The sequence below is a fragment of the Pygoscelis adeliae genome, unplaced genomic scaffold (assembly GCF_000699105.1).
Source record: "Pygoscelis adeliae isolate BGI_AS28 unplaced genomic scaffold, ASM69910v1 Scaffold391, whole genome shotgun sequence".
Classification (NCBI taxonomy): Eukaryota; Metazoa; Chordata; class Aves; order Sphenisciformes; family Spheniscidae; genus Pygoscelis; species Pygoscelis adeliae.
The window spans coordinates 435,498-454,010 of NW_008824108.1; positions in this window are offsets into that span (position 1 = coordinate 435,498).

The window sequence follows — 18,513 nt, forward strand, 5'->3', positions numbered from 1 at the left end:
GCCCCTGCCCACTCCCCCGGCGCTCCCCCCACCCTGCCCACAGGCCAGGACTTCATGTCATCCCCCCACGGGCCGTCAGCCCCTGCCCCAGCAATGCCACAGCAGGGCTGGTCTCCAGCTCCCCACAGCCCTACCCTGTCCGGCCATGTGCCTCACCGATATGGGCCCACCCACAGGCCCACATCCCGGCCTGGCCTCATCCGGTCCCCGTCCCTGTGCCACAGGAGGTGCCCAATGCCCAGGGCTGGGGCTGCCCCGGTGCCCCCTGGCTGCCCTGCTCCTGGCTGAGGCAGTGGGACAGGCTGTGGCTGTCAGGCCCTGCCCTGATGGACCCAAGGGAACCCCCATGGCCCCTGGGGAGCCCCTGGCCCCCGTGGTGCCCTGACAGTGTCTTTGAGAGCATTTCCTCAAATTCATTTTTCCTCTCCTTCTGCTTTGATCATCTACTCTCAATAAACCTCAGTTGAATGTAGCTGCAATCTGTTTAGTGACTTTTTTAGGTAATAGTATGAAGCCATTTATAAAGCCAAACTGCCTACAGCTTTGAAGGTGTTTGACTTTGCAGGTTGTTTTTGATGATTAGGCTCTGTTTTCATCAACATGACTTCATGGACACATTCTCTTTCTTTTCAAGAAATGGCTTTGCCAGAGTTTGTCAAGCAAATTGGTAAATCAAATGGCTTATCCTACCATCTTGCTCTGTCTGCTCCATGATTAACCAGCAGTTATGTGTCTACAACAAATGTAGAAAGGAGTAAAAAACTTTTGAAAGTCATTGGTCTGAGCTAACCTGCTTCACCTTAGCGCAAAGACATCCATGCATGAGCTGTCTGCAAGTTTGGGAAGCAGGTGCTCTCTCTCCCTCACACGTGTCCTGAAGAACACCCACACTTTGTCCTCTTCCCTGTGGTGCAGGCATGTCTGGGTGATCATGCGTAGACATTTGTGTGCTGAAACAGCAGAGAGCAAGCCATCTCTGCTGCGACATTCAAATGCCTTAGAAATAGTGGGTCCTGCTTCAATGGAAATAGTCATGTTGTATGCCATTGACACGGGCTGTCACTCTTGCCATTGTTCAAAGAGAAAGAGGCATGTGGCCATGCTTGTCCATCTCTGAGGCTGAGCCAATGAATGCCCAGGGGATGGGACTTTTTGGGGGCCCAACTCCATGTGAATATGGTCTTTTATAATGGAGTGTGGGCTCAATGAGATCCTATCTGCTAGGACTTACTGTGCAGACATACTCTAAGGAGGACTTCTTAGAGCATTCCCAGTTCTGTGACTATAACAACTGTTTGTCCTCGGGACTATGGCCTTCTCACCCTCATTTCAAAGCCCAAGAACTGATGTGTGATGGCCCATACCTGGTTACACAGACATATAAGGCTATACCTGGCCTTTCTTCTAAGGAAGGAGAATTTTCTTATAGCTTCTTCTTTCTAGTTTTCCTGACCACAGGTAAAGAGATATTATTCAGGGCTGACTATGATCCCTCCAGTAAGAACTCTGAAGCCCGGTTTCCTATTGAAAGTGCATAGCAGGCTCTTCCCCAGCAATGAAAAAAGCCCTTTCCACTCTAAAGATAACAGCAGCACCTCAGCAAGGCTGATCTCCACATTTCTTCTGAAGGTTGACAGTAATGAATTCCTCTCTGAGGTTTAATATTCAGCAAAATAAATAGCTCTTTTGAAAATGATCTTGCTTCCCGTTAAAACAAATTTCATATGAAATGTCAGTATAAATTCTGAGTTATAATGCCTGATATCAATTACCTCCATAACTACCTGGGAATGCAGCTATGTGATAGATCTGTGTTAATTTAAAGCACTTTCATCTAGCTCTTTAGAAAAAGATATTGATGTAGGCTTTATTTACACCCCCCCTCCTTCTCTTTACCCAAATAGCTTAACGAAGCTGAGCAAGATTCCTCTGGTTCTTGAAGCCAAATATTCTCTTTCCTTTCCTTTCCTTTCCTTTATCAGACACTCGTTTGTGGTGCTATTATTCTATTTGCCCATTTACAAGCAAGGAGCGAATAGCAAAGCTGGCTTACAGAGTTTATCACCACCTTCCACACAGCAGTTGGACCCTTGTGACTCAGTTTCAGATGTAGACATGTCTCTGAAGTTTCCTTGTCAAAAGGAGGTTTAAAGAGAAGTCCTCTGTCCAGGAACGCCAGGTGGAATCTAACCCTAGGGCATGAGTATGTGTCCTCTCCATGCTGCAGCACAGTGCACAGAGAAGTAGAAGTTTCCTGCAATTGCAGTTTTACTTGTATTTAATAAAAAGTGGTTTTCTCAGCTTTTTCTGCAGATTAAAATTTCCAGAATTTCAGTCTTGAGTGGAATTGTGGCTCAACTGAGGTAAATGGAGAAACGTCTTGTTAACTTGATATTGTTCTTTTGGAAGATGACATACAGACAGGGTTGGACTAATGTCTCACTCCCTTGGAATAATGTAATATATATTTTTAATATGTTTAAAATACATGTGAATATTAGCACCAGAAGTTTTAATTCACAACTAACAAATATAGCTTTCAAAAACAATAGCTCAATAGTTATCATGGTGGTAGTTGAAATTTTGCCCACTCTGTTTTCTATCTAAATCCGCTTTAGCTATTTTCTCAGTGTATTTAAGTCTGTATAGCCCAAGAAAAATATTTATTATTAAATGACCAAATGAGAGAAAATCACAGACTTATTTTGATATAGGTAATTGTATTTGCTACTTTTCTAAATATAAACATTAATTGTGATGAAATTTTCTTATACCTTTTGAGTGGGAACAAGTCAAAAATAAAACCAACTTTCAACTTTAGTCTAAAACCTGACAAGGTAAGTATTATTATTATTTAATGCCTATGGACACTTAGGACTGATTAACTGCTTACTCCATGTCAGCTAATTCCGTATCAGATAATGGAATATCAGTTCCATATTGTTTATCTCCCAGGTAGTCACGCCTAAAGAGAGTCTCAGAAAATTTGTATCAGTCTCCAAACTAAAATTCAGTGACAAAATACATGTAGCATTTTCTTATCTGTGGTCGCAAAGTCAACATTAGCAATTTTTATAACTTTTGGAACTTGGCTCTAAGGATGTCTCTGTTTCCCAACAATTGAAGTATTCTAATTCAAAATACAAAGTGTTGCTTCTTATTCTGTAATTGAATTAAAAACCATGTTAATAATGTATTGTATAAACTGCTAGCACAATTATTATTGAAAAACAAATTATGTTTCTTTTAAATACAGAGAAACAATTAAAGTAGTAAATAAGAATATTCTGGAAGACAGTAATGGATAGCTCATACAAAGCAGAACACTTATTAAATAAGAGGCAGCTGAAACTCAAAATTGATAAATATGAAGTCATGCACATGGGAAAAACAATGCATATGAAAAGAAGGGCTCTGAGCTCCCATCATCACCCAGGAGTGAAATCTTGGGGTTATGACTCATATTTCTATGCAAACATGAACTCAGTGCTTGGTATCAGTCAAAAAGCAATTCAAATTTTTGGAAATATGAGGAAAGGAGTAGAGACTAAAACTGAGAGCATTATTATTGTGACTCAGTATAAATCCATGGCTCACTTGTGGCTTAAATACTGGGCCCCTCTTCCCAAAAAGAATAGAGTAGAAATGGAAAAAGTTTAGGGGAGGGCAACAAGGGTGATCAAATATCTCTAATGGCTTCCAAATCATAGGTGACTCAATAAAGTGGGTTTCTTCTGCGTAAGAGATGAGTTTGGGGAAGGGAGTTGTAGCAAAGGTCTGTGAAGCATGGAAGAGTGTGGAGAGGGCAGAGAAGAATCTGCTGTTCATTATCTCTTCCTGACTGGGAACAAGAGGCTGTGATCTGGTGGTCATAGGAGCAACACCATGAGTTTGCTCTTCACGCAGAAGGCAGGAGAACTGTTTTGCCACTGAGGACACTAGAGGTTTCTGTGTCCCAGGGGAGACTGGACAAGTTCATGAAAGGGAAATCTGTGGAGAATTACTGCAATTGTAGAAACCCCAGCTAGCTCAGCACCCTTCTGAGCAAAAAAGTTTTGGGTTGGAAAAACTGGAAATTCTTTGCCTGCTCTTACATCCTTCCTCAAGCACTCTTATATGGCACTTGTGGAAAAAAGCACAGTGGGCTAGATGAACCTATGGTCTTACCCAATACAGGCACTTATAGTCTTAGCTTAAGGAGCTTGGCTTAAAATGCATTGTAGTTGAATTCTAAGTTTTTGGTTTGGTATACTATATTTCAAAATCTTCAGCCTTCCAGAGAATCTCCCCTCTCCTCTAAACCCCAATGCCTTGAATGTTACATTGCATGATATCCCCCCAAGGGAAGAAATGCACAAAAGATTAAAAAATGAGCATTTGAAGTATTCTGAAGTTCCTGGCTGCCATGGAATGTTTGACGCCCCTCATTTTACATCAGCATTAGATTAAAACTTTACTGTTCAGTGTACAAACCCAAGAATATTGGAAACAAAAATTTACTAGTTTATGTCTCACTTTGTATTTAAGAGATCCTTTTCCAATGTGCCAACACAAAACAAAGCACTGAACCTAAAACCCAGAGAAGGAAACGCAGACATTAACTGTTGTCCGGCAGTATACAGGCATACTTTCATATGACATTGTAGCTTTGCCTGTGTTTTTAATGCCCTAATCATATCCTAGTCTCCCAGCACATCACACTTGCTCTGTGGATGAGATGATTGCTATTTGCCTAAGGTCACATAAAGCACCTTGAAGAGCTGCATCAGAGCATAAGGTTCCTGGCTCTGGGCACCCTGCTCAGAGCAGGCACTGGCACTGTCTGCAGATCTTAACCTCCAAGACTGCCTGTAGTCCACCTTTACTTTGGCAAAGTAAGTAGCAATCAGGCTTCTTTTTATGGAAGCATATTGCTGTGTAGGAAAATCCCCACAAAGCAGATGACTGAATCTTTCTTGGTACAGAGAAGCAAACTAAAAATAAAACATTTTTTTCTTTTTTTTCCTTTTCCTTAAATAGGAGCTTTTGATGTAATTTCTTTATGAACCAGGATCTGCTTCTTTGGTGTCTTGGTCTGTTTTTCAGAGGTGCTTTTTTGATTGAGGAGCTTATTGGGGTTCCTTCGTGGTTCTGGCTGTGGTTGCGGTGATTTACTTACCCTCTATGTTTGGCAGTTTCTCTGAAGAGACAGCAGTCTTGAAATCAGCAGAAATGTGGAAAATACAGGAACTCAACCTGAATTATAGGCAAGGTAGGTGAGGAAATTCCTTTTACAAGGAATACTTTCTGAATTATCCCAGAGAGTAACTTGATAACATCAGTGTAATATTGGTTTAAGCTGATATGGAAGTATATACAGTGTTTACATATTCAGCCATTTTAGATCACAAACCTTTCCGTTTCTTTGGTTTGAAAATTCATTCAATAGGTTTTGTTTTTTCCTTTAAGCGTTCACACTTAGCAAAGGATCCTTGGCCTCTCCAGCAATGAGTCCAGCTCAGTTTCAGAGTTATCACTTACGAGCCTTATTCAGGCGGCAAAACGATCCAACAATGGCATGTTCCTTGCCAAACAATAACCAGCTTGGCATAACTGTCCAGAAGCTAGGACTTGACATTAATTAGCTCAGAAATCCTTTTCTACCAGAGGATGTTCTATTCTGTTGTATTAAATATGTGCTTTGTGACCACTTGACACATTTATATGTCTGTAGGGTCATGTGTTTGTTGTAGCTGAAATGTTGATCGCATATTTGGCCATTGAATCTTTGACACACATCTGGAGTTATTGTACCAAGGACATTATTTTTGTGTATTAGTCCATTTTTTACATGTGCCTACGGTAGTACTTTTGCAAATAATCACACACATCTTTCTGTGGCCTGTTAAGCTCATGTTCAGGGACTTTGCAGGAAATGTGTGCACCACAAATGTCAGTTCTGTAATTCGGTGTGGACTCATTTGACATAGGCCGGGTGAGAAATGCATCCACACTGGCTCTGTTTCTGGGGAGGTGGCAAAAGGAGGCACCAACACTTGTGCCCCAGGAGTTGGTGCTCTGGCTGGCAAAGTGCCCAGAAGTGCCAATATATCTGGTTCTGGGCTTATAATATGATTTTTCCTACTATTTTCTTTGAGAAGCAGTATGCAATATTTACATAGAAGCATGTGTGACTCAGGGAGGAAGCTGAAGCAAAGGCAAGGAGGGAGTTTGTATTTTGAACCGAAGTTCTCTAGTGCAAAGTGGAGTACTGACTTGAACTCACTGTGTGGTAGCTATGCCCAGTATATTTCATATACCATTTAAGGGAGGGTAGAATTGCTTTTCCTCTTCCATTATGGGGAAAAAAATCTATTAGTAGAGTGCTCTGATGACTAGATTAAAGGGGAAAGATTAATGTTGATTTCTAGTGTCCATCACCCTTGAGAAACACTATGAACTTACATGGCAGCTACATAAAGAATATTGAAAATTCTTCATTTATAACCCCTTTCAATTTAGGATGGAGCTATACATGGTGCAGTAAATTGGGTGACTCACAGAGGGAAATGATTATTTTTCACCCCCTGACATAAATTGTTATTTATCCCAAGCAACGAACATGGCAGGAAGCAACCACCATTCATTTCACATCTCTGTGTGTTCCTCTTTGTAATCTCCCAGAGCAGAAAGAACATATGACATTAAAAAAAAGGAATAAAAGAGAATCTTCTCAATGGAGGGTATGGCAGTTTTTGAGAGGTGATTTATCAAAATACAGTGGCTTGAGCTGAAACTGAAAAGGCTAAGTGGCTAGTGGTTGAGAAATGTTCTTGTATTTGGCTCAAGCAATCTGAGATCTGAGTTTATGGGCCAGCTTGTCTATGGCTCTCTGTTGCTATATTAACAAGATCTAACCTCTGTATGCCTTTGTTTTTGATATGTGCAATGATGATATATCTTTCTTCTACTTGACTTACGAGCTCTTTTGGGTAGTGGCAGAGATTGTATCTGGCCATGTATACATACATTTTGGTGCCTCTGGGTGTTATAATTAGAATAATGTTCCTGGTGCCAGAAGGAAAACCATTCAGCAGGGATGAGAAGGATAATTTTAGCAGGATATTACTGCACAAGAGAACGTTTCCTAAACCCTAGGAAAAACTCCTAGTTACACCTTAAGAGGCTTGTTCTAATGAAGAATCACTTGGCAGCCTGGGTTCCTTTAATGGACCTTACCAACTACAGTAAACCCCACCATCTGCTGCACTCTCTAATTACCAGTGAGAAAAGGACACTTTTCCCTGCTGCACCACACAAAGAAATATGATTTAAATGTGTATGTTACTTATTCAATGTAACATACATCTGTTGTGTTCTCTCATGTTTTAGACACAAATCTGGGAGGAGGCACAAATAGCCTTGCCTGGGAGACGTACATCCTTTTCGCTGTATTAGCACACACATAATCTTACTATTGGGTAAATCTACAGTTTCCTTTCCCCCTTTTTTTTCTGGTTAAGTCGTTTTTCTTGTGATCTGCCCCTACGTTTATTTGTGAAGTAACAGGAGTGGGTTGAATTGCTATTTTACAGACTTAAGGTTACTTCAGAAAAAAACAAGTCAGCCCTGGAAAGTCTTTGGCCTTCTTTTGAGAGCTGGTGCCTAGAGAGAGAGAAAACAAGTGAGAGGCAAAATAAATCACAGCCCTTTGTAGAGACTTTCCCTTTTCTCTGACCTCAGTGTGAGCATGGAAGGGAGGAAAACCTCTTGTACTCCCATAACCCAAGAAAAGGTGGCAAGAGGTATGGCCCTGTTCTGCTTCTCTTTCCAGTGTGTGCAGAAAGGGCACTGAGTAAGGAAAAAAAAAGAGCAACAGCACAGAGAAGGACACTGCGATGCCTGCCCATCATCGCCCACCTGATCTGTCTCTTAGAAATAGCTGGGAGTAGCTGTGGGAAGGATGCTTTTTTTTTCCTTTTGCGCAGAAAGCAAAAGATGTGGGGCCATCTATGTGGATACATATGACAAAACAGAAATAGCTGAAGGGTTTTCTAGAGGCAGGGAGACCAGCCAGTGAAAGCGGCTTGAAGATCAGGGTCTTCTCTTTGGTGACCGTTCCTTCTGCAGCTATGTCATTCAGCAACCTCAGCATCGTACGTGTGACATCATTAAGTGTGGCTGGTGGAAATGTGTGGCCATACTCCAGCTTCCCAACCCTGATCTCTCTGTGGACATAGGTTCCTCAGCTATTTCCTACGCCTTTTCCCCCAGCAGGTAAAGGTGCAATTGCCAAGTATGTGATTTTTTTGGCTATTCTTGCTGCTGTTGAGCTAGGCCAAACACAGAGACAGTGCTGTTCCATGAGGTGTGTGCATATTTCTCATGTTTTGATGCCCTAGAAGGCTGCCTATTTTGCCAAGGTGTCCCAGAAATGCTGCTCAATTTCTGACCTTATTTTAATAACCCCCAGGTTTTGCCATAAAAAGCTCACACAATGAGAGGGGAAAATCCCTTTCAGGATTTCTTTTTGCTTGATGTCAGGGAGAAGGCTGCTCCACGGGGAAAGGGAGCTGGGAGCTGACGGTGACAGTAAGGAGCCAGCTCCATGACCTCCCTGAGAAGTGGTGCCATCACACTAGAAGGGCAGAGCAGGTTCAGAGGTGGTGACCAGGTTGTCGTGGTTTAACCCCAGCCAGCAACTAAGCACCACACAACCACTCGCTCACTCCCCCCACAGTGGGATGGGGGAGAGAATTGGAAGGGTAAAAGAGAAAAAAAAAAGTTGAGATAAAGGCAGTTTAATAGGGAAGGCAAAAGCCGCACATGCAAGCAAACCAAAACAAGGAATTCATTCACTACTTCCCATTGGCAGGCAGGTGTTCAGCCATCTCCAGGGAAGCAGGGCTCCATCACGTGTAACGGTGACTTGGGAAGACAAACGCCATCACTCTGAACGTCTTCTTCCTTCTTTCTTCTTCTTTCCCCAGCTTTATATGCTGAGCATGATGTCATATGGTATGGAGTATTCCTTTGGACAGTTGGGGTCAGCTGTCCTGGCTGTGTCCCCTCCCAATTTCTTGTGCACCCCCAGCCTACTTGCTGGTGGGGTGGTGTGAGAAGCAGAAAAGGCCTTGACTCTGTGTAAGCACTGCTCAGCAGTAACGAAAACATCCCCGTGTCATCAACACTTTTTTCAGCACAAATCCAAAACATAGCCCCACACTAGCTACTATGAAGAAAATTAACTCTAGCCCAGCCAAAACCAGGACACAGGTCCACCCAAGAGGTCCACTAATCACCAGGTGGGTCCCTAGCAATGCAACAGGTCCAGAGGCAAGTCAGCGGTCTAGATCAGCCAGTGGTCCAGATCAGTCAGTGGTCCAGATCAGCTCAGGTGAGGACCTGAGCTTAAAGGCAGGTTGGGAGTGATAGTAGGGAAGGCCCCAAGGGGTCTCTCCCAGGGCTCTTTTCACAGCAGCCTGCTACAAGGCCACCCAGCTGCACCATGTCAGAGCTGGCCTTGACGTGAGGCAGCCAAACCCCCAGGGTTTGGAGGGGCAGGGCATTATGGTCAGTGTCCTGACCCTTGGAGAAGTAAATGTGGGTCTTCCCTGCTACCCTTTTGGTGGGACAAACTGATGGAGATGCAGCAGAACCCAAAGGAGGATTTTTGTGAAGCTGTAAGGGAAGTACATTGTTATTCATTGGAAAGGAAAATGTGAGTGGATCTGAAAGATGGTATGAAGGTGCTTCTGAATTTCCTCTGAATTTCCTAAGAATCAAGGCTTATCAATACTAGAGAAGAAACTGTTCTATGTCTGTTGCTAAGTATTTTTTCATTGGTAAGGGCACATTACTTTGTGTTCCCACATCAAAATCAAAGTGCATTTGAATTATAAACTTTTAAAAAATGGAATACACATTCTGAACCTACAGTTTTAAAGGTTGATTGATTTCAGTCCAGGGGATGACTGGTATCAAGAACGGTAGCTTGTGGGCAAACAAAACCAGATGTTTTAGAGTCATACAGTCATGATTCAAAGGTTTCAGGAATCTTATGATGCAAAGGCAAACACAATCCACTTCAATGAATACTTAATATTGGAGCTGAGATATGCTTTGGGACCCAATAAATTTATGAACTCAGCAAACTTTAGGAACCTTCCTAATCCTCTGATTGTTCCTTTAGCCTGTCTAACTTTCCACAGAAGCGAGCCTTCTTCATGTCTACTTACCGTCTATGTATGAGCCTACTTTCCTTTCAAATGCTGAGGAATTACCGGTCCTTAACTCCTGTCCGTAAAATGTTTTACATTGTTTTTTGAACTGTTATTCTTCTTCCTCATGCCAGTTTCTGACAAGCTGGCTATGGTCAAAGATGCAGTGTTGCAAAATCTTACTTCCAGTGACATTTTATCAGGCTTAGTTGTTTACATTGTGGCGATGAATAAGGTCTCTGCAGTCTAAAAAATCCAAATATTAACTGCTATTATAAATGTGTAGACAAAGCTCCTTGCTTTGGCTCTAAGAAAGCAGCAGTTGACATGGCTGTATGCGACAAGTTTTTATGGACTGGCATACAAATTTTATTTGCCTGAATGACTGTACATGTGAAGAGGAAACTGATTTCTGTACTAGTAACCTCTGGACTTTGGGACTGAGGGTTACCAGTAGCACTGGAGGTAGATGAACAACTTGCAACTCAGTTTCATGGTCCAAAAAAAATTGTTGTTCTTTTTGAAAAAGCTCCATTGGGAAAGCCTGATATTTCTCTGTTTGTTTGTTGTTTACTTGGGTTTTTTTTGTGAAGTAAACAAATAGACCTGAAAAATATTTTTATGTTAACCTGGACTCTTTTATTTAACTTGTTTTACTAAAAACATTGTGTTGGGGTCATCTAGCTTTCCAAAATTCCTTTTTTCCTTCATTTGGGTTGCTATTTAACATTGAAGGATTAGGTTATTTTGCTCACCAAAAAAATAAAAAGGAAGAGTACTATAATAGCACATAGGAACAAAATAGAAAATGCCAGGGCTTGCTAGAGTCAACACAAACATGAGAACAAAAAACATTCTAAAATTACATTGCTAGGGAAAGGAAGTACTGAACAAATCCCAATGAGAAGACAAAACTGTGATTGGATATTGGGAAAACTGGAGTGTTTAAGTGCCTTTTTTGCTTCAATTTCACTAACCAGGATAAATGTGGCCAGATGGCTAACACAATGAACATTGGTGACAGATGGGTAAGTGCTCTAACTAGCGTCAGAAAAAACAGGTTAGAGATGCTTGTGAATTGGCAGGGCCTGATGAAACTCACCCTGGAATACTTAACGAGGTAGCTGAGGCTGTCCCTGCTGCTTCAAGATGGCATGGAGGGTGGATGAGGTTCCAGAAGATGGGAAGGGACAATCATAATCACGGTTTTAAAAAGAAATAGGAGAGAAACTGAGAAGCAAGAGGGGAGAAGGAGGACGCAGAGAATCACTGAGCGATCAACTTAACTTCTGAACCCAGAGAAATACAAATAAGTGACCCATTTATCAAGAACAGGAAGCATCTCTTGAAAAGAATAAATCATATCAAACCAGCCTAATTATCTCCTGTGACATCATGGAATGCAGAAGAGAGAAGCGGTTATAAATAATGTGTCTTTAACAAAGCTTTTGATATTGCCTCAGATGGCAGTCTCCAAAACAGCCAAGAAACACAGCCTGTTTTCTACATGTGGCTGGTTGGGAAAAACACAGTCACAGTGGTTACCAGCAGTTTATGATCAAATTGAAAGAATTGATGTCATGGGGTTCTCCAGGGGTGGGTCCTGGGTATGGATATATGCAATATTTTAATCTGTGGTCTGAGCAATGGAATAGGGAATACTCATATTAACTATGCAGGTAAGGAGAGGAGGATACAAACACTTTAAATGGCAGGGGTGCAGACAACAGATCGTCAACATCTGGAATGTGGTTAGGAAACAAGAGGCTGGGAGGACCCGGATTTAATCCATCTCCCTTCCCCAAATCGGGGTAGTGTCTGCTACCTTGCTTATTTTTGACAGAAGTTTGTCTAATCTGCTCCCAAAAGTCTCTGGTGAGGAACACTCCATAATCTCCCTAAATAATCAAGTTCAGTGTTTCAGTACACTCGCTGTTAAAATTTTTTCCCACGTCTCACCTAAGACTTTGCTGCAGCTGAAGCGTATTTCTTCTTGATTTATCCAGACGATAGCAACAGGGTATTTTCTGTCCATGCAGCAATCTTTCGTGTGTTGGAAGATGGTGCAGAGCTGCTACCGAGCCTTTTTTTTTTGTATTTTATGTAGTTGATTATTCCTGTTTGTCTACTATGTTGTATTTCCTCCCATCAAATGTCATCCTGTTTTTTCCACAGCTCACGTCTCCAGGTTGTCAATATCAATTTCAATTATTTTGTTTTTCATTGTTTTTGGTTTTCTGACATTGACCTCCAGGCCTCCCCCCCCCCCCCCCCCCTCTCATATAGCCTTGCAAAAACTTCTATAACAATATACCCCCCCAATGTCATATAGCATTGCAAAAACTTATATAACAATATAATAGATGTTATACTGGTGGGTATAAAAACGAGTCATATGTAGCTCAAATGTTTTAACTTCTAGCAGTGCTTTAACTCAGACTTTATGCCACCTAAGCTGGGGTGCTATACTTCAGGCAAGGCCTGGACAAGTGGCACAGTATCCAGCCAGGAGTAATGAGAGGGTCAGAGGCCTAGAAAATTTTTCTTATTTGGGATGGTTAAAGGAACTGAAGTTGTTAAAGAGGGAGAGCAGCAGACTTAGGGGACAGCATCTTCAAGCATGTAGAAGGCTATACAAACAACAAAGTAATAGGCTGCTTTCTTGCTCTACTGGGAATGGGTCAGAAGTAATGGCCTCTAACTGCGGTAAGGAAGACTGAGCTTAGACATCAGGAAATACTTTGTGTTAGAAAGTACAGCCAAGCACAGGCATCGATTTGCTGAGGGAGGCTGTAGAATCTCTACTAACAGTTGCATTTAAGAACAGTGGGACTAACAGCTGCTGAGGTACAGTTTAAAGGGGATCCTTTCTCAGGGATGAATATAATCTGTGATCCTGAAAGCTCAAAATAAAAATTTTAATGAAATGTCTAATTTAAGAATTTTTTTCCCTACCATACATCTTTCTGATTTTGATCCCAATTCATTTTAGTAACCCTTGGAAAAAAAACACCCAGATCTAGTCAAGACTTAAATCTATGCTACCTCCATGTTAAAGAAATCAATACGCTACAAACTCTCATTGTTCAAAAATCTTTTGTGTGGTGGTATGGAAAATGGATGGCGTGATTCTAGGCACCAGTGCAGCTTCTGTCCCACAGTGCAGCCTGAGCTGGGCAGACATCCTCTCTCAAACGAACATGAAAACTGTAACTATATTCTTTGTTTTGAAAGAATACTTTCAGAAGTACTGTGGATCACTTACTGTCTCTTTTATGCCATACCTGTCTACCAAAGCTGTCATGGCAGTCAGAAGGACACACTTTTTTATCAATGAATGTCTTAAAATGAATTGTAATGAGTACTTCAATACTGACACCAGCTAAAAGCATAATATTAGCTAAAATAACACACTCACCCACACATAGGCTCTTTAAGCATTTTCTATAGTATAAGTAGTGTCTCATAATTTAAATATTTTTGGTAGCTATTTTGCATTAAGAATAAAACAAACATTTGGAGAGTTGTAATGTAGTATTATCAGAGTTAAAAGTAAGTCTCAATATGCACGAGAAACAGCTGCTGTTCCTGAATGCAAATAAAAGACATATTTGTTCCAGTGGGTGAAACTTCGTTGTAGTAACCGAGCGCACATCAATGTGCACAGCACTCCTGTCTTAATATGACCAACATAGTTTCTCATTGTAAACAGTTGATTTAGAAAAATGTGATGAAATCTAAGTTGACAGCAAAAGCATCCAGTACCATAGGGAAATGGTATTACACAGCTTTTGCATTTCCTTGCTTTCCTTCTTTTCACAATATGCTGTTTGTTTGCACAGAATAACTGTCTTGTCAAAATGAGGTTTCAAAGCTCTTACAGATGATGAGTAAACCTTTTCTACAGCAGTTAGTTGAATTTTCCATTCTTTTTTTGTTTTACTTGAACAAATACACAAAGAATACAACACAGCAAGATTTAAATCAATCTTTGTCATTTAAAAGTACAATTCCAGCAGCTTTTTGGAAGAGATCAGACTCTGAAAGTGATGTTCAGATCCTTTCCCCCCCTATTTTCCTAATTGTAAATTGAACTATAAAGCTGAGGGAGTAATTTATCCAAATGCTTATGCACTCTTTCTTGTATGTAAGTAATTTTCTTGTTCTTTCTTTCCTTGCCTCACCGATACCTGATTTGTGTTGCACAGGTAAAGTTGTCTGCTTGGTTAAAAACTGAGCTTTGTCTCTAGCTTTTACTAAACTAAAATCTTGTTTTCAGTTACTCTGTCACTAAAATATAAGATGTATGAGCTAATGTGTCTATGCAATATATCTCGCTCTTTATCAAATCTTACAGGGTGAACAGCTAGCTAAATACTGATCTGCTGTAGAGCAAAAATAACACAAGAGCAAGCTGCTGGTAGGGAACCAGGTAGAGCATGGTCATTACTTGTTTGTTCATTTATCTAATGCACAACATGAATTGTAACATTTGAGTAATGTGGAGCTTGAGTTTGCCAACTTGAATGAAATCTCCACAAGTTTCTTGTTCACCTCTTCACGCTATCATTCCCTTCTCAGAATGTCTTCAGGAGTTAATTATTAACATTCAGATATTCTTAAGCTTTAGAGTTTTCTTAACTGTAAAGAAATTAATTTTAAAGAAACTGATAATGATTTCATCTATTAGATTGTTTTTTCCTAGATATTTTGTACTTTAAACTTGTTTCATAAATTTTATTAAAATCTTTGTAGAAGAATATTAGACAGCAATTTAATTTGTTTGTTTGTTTGGTTTGTTGGGTTTTTTGTTTTTTTCCTTAGTACTGAATCTACTTTTGTCTGCAAAAATGGCTTTAGGGAATTTTAGAAAAGTAATGGTAGGTCTTTTATAGCCAGTTATAGCCAAGACAATTATAGCTAAGTCTTCCTACCAATGTGAGGGGAGAGGTGTGTGGTTCTCATTAGTGTCCTAATAAGGAACAAAATCCCTTTACGTTCCAGGCTGAACAGTTGTTAAGGATTTACAGCAACTTAAAGAAATGAATAAGCAGTTGAGTGGCTGATAGAAAGAAATCATTACAGTTCAAGTTTCAAATGAGCCCACCTGTCAGGGGAGCTCCACAGGAAATTGGCCTCAATTTTCATATAGGACTTTGGCAAGAGAGTAGCATGAGAAAAGTCTTTTCTGAGTCTGCTATCTTGTTTCACGTCAGGGGTAAGAAATAAGCAGAGCCTTGTGAAGAATTATGCAGCGAATTAGAATTGGAAGATGAGAAACTTGAATTTCTTTTCAATGATGAGAAAAATTCCTTGGAATAATTCAAAAAGGAGCTCGACATGAGCCAAAGAGCAGGTAAAAGTCCTGATGTCAGTTATGCTATCTAAATATACTCAAGCAAAAATTGGGTAAGCAATTGAAAAAATAAATAACCAACTTACTGAAATAGGTAAGTTGGGACTAATATATTTTCAGTAGAGGCAGAAAAACACAGTGGATTTTTTAAAATGGATCTGAGAAAATAATCACCAGAAAAATATTCTTCTTTTATATAGGTATTGAGAAATATACCAAATCCAGGGCAGTTACAAATCTCAGCTTACCCTTAGCAGGGTTTGTCTTTCCCAGCTGATGGTCTGTTGGATTCATGCACCTGACAGAGAGGGGGTTTTCATCTTCTTCCTCCTTTTAAGCTTTTTTACTTTTTTTTCTGCTGTTATTGAACTATACAATGTATTCAGACAGTATATGCTTGTGCAGTACATGAGTATGTTCTAGCAGTTATGTTTATAAACAGATGCAAGTGTCTGGCAGGATGGATCATTATTTGGGGGGCTCAGATGTTATTAATTAACACCAGGAATGTTGTGAAATAAGCTTGAAATCAGACCTCCCCCTCCTGATGCAGTGTGAATGGATAAGTACTCTTCCTTTCAAATAGTAATAGGAGGAACTCCTCTTACTATGTTGTGAAGCAGTATGAATAATCAGCTAGTCATTAGTGGAAATAAGTTTGGATGTTGAAAAATCCATAGAAAACCCTGAAGAATGCCACTGGTTTTTTTCCTCCCACTGTCTGATCTTATTTGGCAGAAGGTTGTGAGGCTCCAGATTTGCTGAACGAAATCAGTACCTAAAATATCTTAAAAAACAGTTACAGTTTTATTGTTATGTGTCCCCCATCCCTCCCTGGTGCTGCAAGTTCTGTTTGTTTTTTTGTCTTTTTATTTACTATTTTGTAGGTAATGGGACCTGACAGAGCTGCTCCATTCAGAGGGGTCCTACCAAATTTATAGCTGTTTAGCTGTTCTCTCAACAGGTATGGAGTGGGTTGCTCTATGCAGACAAGAAAATGTTGTACTGGGTCAGACCAAAGGCCTTTCTAGCCTAGTATCCTGATGCTTTGGTGAAGGTGCTTGGGAAGGGGTTGAAGATAAGGACTGAATACTGTGTTCCTTCCAGGTTCCAGCAAATAGCTGTCAGGGACTGCTTGAACTGGTTTCAAATTATCATTACCAAACAGCCTTGAAGGACTTATTTTCCATGAGTCTTTTGGCACTCTTTTATAAATTTTACCTCAGTGGTATCTTGTGGCACTATTATGTTCCAAACCTGCTTTACACACACTGTAAATTATGTAAAAGAATAATTAAGAATAAGTAATTTTTCCTTTTTTTCCTTTTTTTAAAAAATTATTTTATTTAAACCTGCTGCATGAAAATAGCTCCCTAGATAAAGGAGATACAAATAAGGAATAATTTCTCACCATTCTTCATATTTGAATTTTGCCAATCTCAGTAGTTTTTTTAAATTGGAGAATATTATTTTATTCTCTCTTCACACAAATTGTTTTCTTCATGTCTCTGATAACTTTTATTACCCTTCTATCACTGTTGTGGAAACCTACTGTACCCTTTTAAAGATGAGATGACTGGAATTGCACACAGTATGCAAAATGTGTGTCATCTATATTTGTGCAGCGATGTAGTAATATTTTTTTATTTTCACTAATTCCTTTCTTTACGTTGTTTGCTTGTTTGAGTACCAAGTTTGATTTTTATTTCCCTCCCCCGTCACGCTAAAACTATCTACAGTGACTTGATGCTCTCCCACATGCAGTAATAATAACTTTAGAGCCCATTGCTGCACACAGTTACAGATGCTTTTCTGTAGGGGCATTTCTTTGTGTTTGCTGCTCCTGAGTGGGATCTCTTACCTTCTCTTTGTGTGCTGTCCCTCTCACTAACACTGTCATGTGAATGTGGCAAGGAGATGAAAGGGAACCTCTCTTGACAAAAGATTTTCAGGGCTCTGCAGTCTTCAGTGTTCAAGAACAAAGAGCAATTAAGCTAGTTCCCTGTAGCAGGCCAATTTTACTCATCCTTCCCTGCAGTCTTTTCCTATCAAGCACAACTTTTCAGTATAGTTCTCAAAGTTCCTAAATATCCCCTGATATGGAAACATGCTGTCACGCTGTTTTGCTCCACCTTCCTTTCCTGAACTCCTGAGAAGCTGTCTGTCAGAACAACTGCATCTGAATTTGGAAAGGCACAAAAATTAACACATCACTGTATGAATGAGGACCTCTTCTGGCTGTTTCCTTGAGCTTTCCCCATTAAGAACCACACTGAAAATATCTGGGTCAGAAAAGTGCAACTGAAGATAACACTGTGTACCAGAATGATACTATAATAATCCTAGTCCCTGTTGTCATGCTTTTAAAATGGATGGGTGAGTGGCTTTATGGTCTGCATATTTAATACGCTTAGTTTTCAAGGCACCTTGTATTTTCCTGCTTGTTTTAACAGCTCAGATCTTAGTTTCTTTGGTAGGTGTTATTGTAATAGCTGATGTAAGGCAGTCACTGTGCAGAACACTTACAGAATTCAGAGGCAGTGACCTATGAAAATGAGCTAGCAGTAGCTTGCTAAGAGATAAAAACAAAACCAAACCTCCCATATTGTGTATTATCTACAAAGAACCATGTTTTGTGTGTTTTTAAAAATTTTGCAGAATGTAAATATGTATAAGTTTGTATAAAGTAGTAGGAGAAAGAAAATCACAGAACAGAATAAATTTGCATAGTCCAAAGCAGTAATAGAAAGTAAATAACTATTGTCTCAAAATAGAATTATTTACAAAAGTAAGAGAAGCAGGATTTTGCCCATTATTTATGGCCTCAGCACCTCCACAAAGTAAAAGATGCATCTGCTAAGGATCATTCAGCAATTGTTAGCACAATTTCGTTGGACACTTCTTTACTGACCTAGTGACAGATGGTAGTATGAAACTGTGGCATTGACTTGCATGCCC